This window comes from Saimiri boliviensis, chromosome 2 (genome assembly GCF_048565385.1).
Source record: "Saimiri boliviensis isolate mSaiBol1 chromosome 2, mSaiBol1.pri, whole genome shotgun sequence".
In the NCBI taxonomy this organism is placed as follows: Eukaryota; Metazoa; Chordata; class Mammalia; order Primates; family Cebidae; genus Saimiri; species Saimiri boliviensis.
The window spans coordinates 195,277,637-195,283,636 of NC_133450.1; the positions used below are offsets into that span (position 1 = coordinate 195,277,637).

Genomic DNA, 6,000 nt, shown 5'->3' on the forward strand with positions numbered 1-6,000 from the left:
TATCCAATTTGCCAGTCTGTGTCTTTTGATTGGGGCATTTAGTCCATTGACATTTAGGGATAGTATTGTTATGTGTGAATTTGATGCTGTCATTTTGATGCTACCTGGCTGTTTTGTTGGTTAGTTGATGCAGATTCTTGATTGTGTTGCTGCTTTTTTACCATTTGGTGTGTTTTTGGAGTGGCTGGTACTGGTTGTTCCTTTATATGTGTAGAGCCTCTTTCAGGAGTTCTTGTAGAGCAGGTTTGGTGGTGACGAAATCTCTGAGTGCTTGCTTGTTCACAAAGGATTTTATTTTTCCTTCACTTATGAAGCTGAGTTTGGCTGGATAGGAGATTCTGGGTTGAAAGTTCTTTTCTTTAAGGATGTTGAATATTGGCCCCCAGTCTCTTCTGGCTTGTAGGGTTTCTGCTGAGAGATCTGCTGTGAGTCTAATGGGCTTCCCTTTGTGGGTAACCCGACCTTTCTCTCTGGCTGCCCTTAGCATTTTCTCTTTCATTTCAACCCTGGTGAATCTGACGATTATGTGCCTTGGGGTTGCTCTTCTTTAGGAATATCTCTGTGGTGTTCTCTGTATTTCCTGGATTTGAATATTGGTCTGCCTTGCTAGGTCGGGGAAGTTTTCCTGGATAATATCCTGAAGAGTATTTTCCAGCTTGGATTCATTCTCTTCATCACATTCAGGTACACCTATCAGACGTAGATTAGGTCTTTTCACATAGTCCCACATTTCTTGAAGATTTTGTTCATTCCTTTTTGCGCTTTTTTCTCTGTTCTTGCCTTCTCTTTTTATTTCATTGAGTTGGTCTTCGACCTCTGATATCCTTTCTTCTGCTTGGTCAATTCGGCTGTTGAAGCTTGTGCATGCTTCACGAAGTTCTCGTGTTGCGTTTTTCAGCTCCATCAATTCACTTATTCTCCTCTCTATGCTGTCCATTCTCGTCAGCAGTTCGTCCAATCTTTTTTCAAGGTTCCTATTTTCTTTGCGATGGGTTAGAACATGTTCTTTTAGCTCATTGTAGTTTCTTACTACCCATCTTCTGAAGTCTGATTCTGTCATTTCATCACCCTCCTTCTCCATCCGGTCTGGTTCCCTTGCTGGTGAGGAGTTGTGATCACTTTTAGGAGGAGAGGTGTTCTGGTTTCGGGAGTTTTCATCCTTTTTACGCTGGTTTCTACCCATTTTTGTGGGTTTATCCACCTGTTGTCTGTCTCTGTCCCAGGGAGTTGGAGCTTTATGAGTTTCCGTTGCACTACTGCCTTTTTTGATTTTTTTTTTTTTTCCCGGTCGGACCCGCCCAGCTAGCAGCACACCTAGCCTCTGCCTGCCCGCAGGGGCTTTGCTGAGCTGCTGTGGGCTCCGCCCAGCTGCCCTGAGCTCTTCCCTGTAGTCCTTTTTATATGGGCGTAGTTAGAACTGTCTGGGCAATGGTGGCCCCGCCTCTGTTATGGCGGACTCTCTCTGTTGTGGCAGGTTGCCTCGGCAACGGCGGGTTGCCTCGGCAACGGCAGCCTGCCTCCGTAGTGGTGGAGAGTCTCAGTAATGGCGGAAGCCCCTCCCCCACGGAGCCGGACCGTCCTGGTTCAGCTGTGCTTGGTTTGAAGGGCTCAACCCAGAGGGTTTCCAATTACTGTTTTTGTTTTCGTTGTTGTTGGGGGTGGAGGGGTGGGACCAACCGAGCCTGATCACCTGGCTCCCTGACTCAGAGTCTTTTCTTTTAAGTTGAACGACCCCGCGTTCCGGTCGCTTGTTGAAAAGGCGCCGGGATCTCCCGTGCTGCGACTCACGGAGTCGGCTCGAACCGCGGCGCCGGCTCCTGGCGGATTTTTTGCCTAGGAATCTCCTGGCCTGACTCGCTATTTCAGATGAATGGGCTATTCTGCCGTCTCAAGGCTCTGCTCGCCAGCTAAGAGGGCTCCCAGACCAGTGGCTTTTGTGCGGAGAACCGCAGCAACAGGGAGTGGTCACAGCAGCCGCGCGGGCGGAATCAGCCCCGCGGGGGCCAAAACAGCCGCACCGGCTGGGACTGCGACGCTGGCGACCCCTCTGCCTGGGTATCTCCTGGTCTGTGGGCAATAAGAGTTCGTCTGGAAATGCGGCGTCCACTCACCCTCTGCACTTTCACTGGGAGCTGAAGTCCTGAGCTGTTCTTAGGCAGCCATCTTGAAAGTCGGATCTATACATTTTTAAATGTGCCACAATCCAAGGAATGATGATGCATTATAAACAACATGAAATTATAACCTTATGTAGAAATTCACACTAAATGCCATACTTTACTCCTGTAACAACAAAAAGACCCAAATAGCTAGCCCCCCACACCAGAGTAACAAAAATGTGATGTTTATGTTTTAGGAGAACACGTACCTTATCAAACATGCTGAATATCACACATTTTCAGTGTGATATTCAGCTTACTGTGACACTACAAATTTAGGCTTGGTTACAACTCTTACATTCTCAAGAATGGACCATTGGAAGTTCCCAAAGCAAAATGTATAATCTGAAAAAAGAAAAGAAAAGAAACCAACAAACGTAGGAAGGCAACACTGATTATGGCTCAATGCCATTTATTCCCCTTCTTGCCATCTTTGCTATCACAAATTGCACTTTGGAAGACATTTTGACAAGGGAGTAAGATTTTTCTTTTTCTTTTCTTTGAGACATCATCTCAGTCTGTCATCCAGGCTGGAGTGCAGTGGCAGGATCTCGGCTCACTGCAACCTCCACCTCCCAGGTTAAGTGATTCTCCTGTCTCAGCCTCCTGAGTACCTGGGATTACAGATGTGTGCCACCACACCCAGCTAATTTTTGTATTTTTAGTAGAGACAGGGTGGTGGAAGGTGGGGTGGTCTCACCATGTAGGTCTGACTGGTCTCGAACTCCTGGCCTCAAGTGATCCACCTGCCTTGGCCTCCCAAATGGCTGGGATTACAGGCCATGAGCCACCACCATGCCCAGCTGATAAGCGAGTGAAGGCTTTTCAAACCTGGGAGAAAACATTCCCAGAATCTCTTATTGGAGGGTGCTTTAGTTAGAAAATATTTGGGAATAAAGTGTTTTGGATCATGTTTGGTCTCAAAGCACATATCATTTAGCAAATTTGATTGTGAGTAATAAAAACAATCTGAATAACTTAAGCAAGGGGGGCGTTTATTGAGAGGATTTTTAGTAATTTTGGAGTGAGCCTTAGGAAGGATTGGAGTCAAAAGATTTCAGGGACTCTGGATAGCAAAATCTAATAAACAAGCTCTGTAGACATTTTTTTGTTTCAAATACTGGGCTATGTTCCCTGTTTTGCCATCATAATATCTATCTATTATTTTTTTAAAGCACAGTTCACACTGTACTGCCATCATCTGTTTTCATCTCTGCATTTGAACTGAATTAGCTCCAACCATTTTCCTTCTTTATTCATCTGCTGTTGATGTTTACAAGACGACCACAAATTCAGCATCTTAAGCCAGCATTCATTTAATGTATCACAGGTTTCTAGGTCAAAAATATAGGCATGGTGTGACTGCATTCTCTGCTAAGGGTCTCAAAGATGTAAAGTGAGGTGTCAGCTTTGATTGACAGGCTAAGTTTACATCTCGAAGCTCTGAGGAAGAATCTACTTTCATGCATATTCAGGTGTTGTAGTTTCTGTTTTCTTGCTGGCTGTCAGCTGGGGACAGCTCTCAGTTCCTACAGACCATCTGCATTTCTTTCTTTCTTTCTTTCTTTCTTTCTTTCTTTCTTTCTTTCTTTCTTTCTTTTTCTTTCTTTCTTTCTTTATTTCTGTTTCTTTCTCTTTTTTTCTGAGACAGAGTCTTGCACTGTCACCCAGGCTATAGTACAGTAGCAAGATCTCAGCTCACTGCATTCTCCACTTCCTGGGTTCAGGCAATTCTCCTGCCTCAGCCTCCCTAGTAGCTGGGACCACAGGTGTGCAAGACCATGCCCAGCTAATTTTTTGTATTTTTAGCAGAGACAAGGTTTTGCCATGTTGGCCAGGATGGTTTCAATCTCCTGACCTCGTGATCTGCCCACATTGGCCTCCCAAAGTGCTGGGATTAGAGGTGTGAACCACCACGCCCAGCCCCACCTGAATTTCTTGACACATGGACACTTCTACTTCAAATTAGCAATGACAAATTTATACTGTGTAAAATCCCTTTCATGCTTTGAATATTTCTGTTAAGAGAAAGCCCAATCCCATTTAAGGGTGCATTTAATTAGGTAAGGCCCACTGAATTAAGCAAAGGAGTAATCTTTTGTAATTCAACTGACTTGGAGCCTTAAATTCTACCTACTAAGTCTCTTGCTAGCAGCACTAAGTCAGTGTTTTATGAGTAAGTAACTAGGAAAAGATGTGAGTACTGGAGAGAGTAGGGACTTTGAAAGACCTTCTTTGAACTCTATCTACTATATGTTTTTGCTCCATTTTGCTTCATATTTTGGTTCATATTTCCAAGACAGACTCATTTCGCATAGTCCAGTCATAGATTTATCTTTTGGCTTAGGGAAATGTGGGCACCTTGATTTCAGTGCTTAACCAACTGATGGCAATGGTGGCAGTTATTTCTTAGTGGATAATTAATACTTTCTTATGGTAAAAATTGAAGTAAGGATGACAGAGAGGAAAGAACAAATGATGCTATAGGTCTCCTAGATTTGGGAGACTTTTCTGTATATACAGAGAAATTGAAAAGCTTAGCTATCTGAGTTAGGAAAGAAGACAGGGGCCTAAGGCAGAAGTTCTATTTATTAAGCATGCCTGTAGCATCTTCTCTGTTATCTCTCTTAGGTCAGAATCTTAGGATGACTGAATCACAGAATAGATGAAGAAGGAAATACTCAACCAAAGCAGAGAAAAGCTCTAAAGATTTACTGTTTCCGTAGAAGTATGCAGGAAGATTTATTTACTGAGATGAATGCCAAAATGGGTTCTCAGGGTAAGTAAAATTTTAAACATGCAGAATGTGAAAAATGCATTCAGCCAGTGTTACAGAAATATTCCCTAGAGAAAGGAATATTCATGTAAATTAGAAAAACTGAACATGCACAGATATAAAATTTGAACAACTTTAAAACATCGTTTAAAATAAAGGTGGCTACTTCCCCTTTGATCTTTGTGCTGCTTGAACAATTATGGAGTACAGAATTGAAGCACAATTCTGGAGTGTTTTTAAGGCAGTCTTAGCTAATGAGATTCACAATTTATTAAGATTTCTTAGTGCCAGTGAAAATATTGAGGCCAACAACTGATAACTGATTTTTCAAAATGACTGCTAATTTTCTATACTTATTTCTGATTCTAAGTGCTAGGCTGTTTGTCTATTCTTTCTTCTGGTTAAATAATCAGCCATTTGGAAAGAAGAATAATAGTATTAAGTTTATTGAAGAAAAATTGGCATTAGAGCCTTTGAAGTATTATATAATAGGAGACTCTAATCTCTCCCTTTTTGGTGCTAAATAACTTAGAAACATGCATAAAAAACCATAAGTGAACATTTTATCTTGATTTAATTTACCATAATTCAATAAAATTTTAGATTAAATAAGAAAACTATCTATTTTTTATATAAGATATAAAACCTACACAGAAATGAAGTTGAGGATTAAAGTAAATTGGCCATTATTGCATTGTGAAAACAGCGTGGTGGATTGGAAACCAACCTCTAGAATTCATTTCAGTGTATCCCTTTGTAGGGAATGTTTTACTGAATAAAATCAAAGTACAGAGAAAAAAAAAAAAAACTTAGGAGAATACCTCACCTACTTAAGAGGAAAAAGACAAGAACTGTAGTAAATTCTCATCAGAATTCATACATGTGAAAAGAGAAGTGAAATAAAGTATTAAAAGAAACAAAACACCTATCTAGAATTTCCTACTAGTAAAATTACCCTTCAAAAATGAAGGAGATATACACTTTCAAATTCAAAAAAAGTGAAGAAATTAAACACTAGCTGACCTGTTCTGCAAAAAAAAAAAAAAAAAAAAAAAAAAGTTAAAA

The 6,000-nt window shown here is 41.3% G+C and overlaps 1 long non-coding RNA gene across 1 annotated transcript in view; it reads left to right on the forward strand.

Moving 5' to 3' along the window:
* LOC141583762 (uncharacterized) overlaps positions 1 to 5,523 on the forward strand; it is a 258,080-nt gene extending 252,557 nt beyond the window's left edge. The window contains exon 3 of the long non-coding RNA XR_012516654.1: positions 4,791 to 5,523. This is a non-coding gene — a long non-coding RNA (uncharacterized LOC141583762). The remainder of the gene's footprint in view (positions 1 to 4,790) is intronic.
* Positions 5,524 to 6,000: the final 477 nt, after the last annotated feature.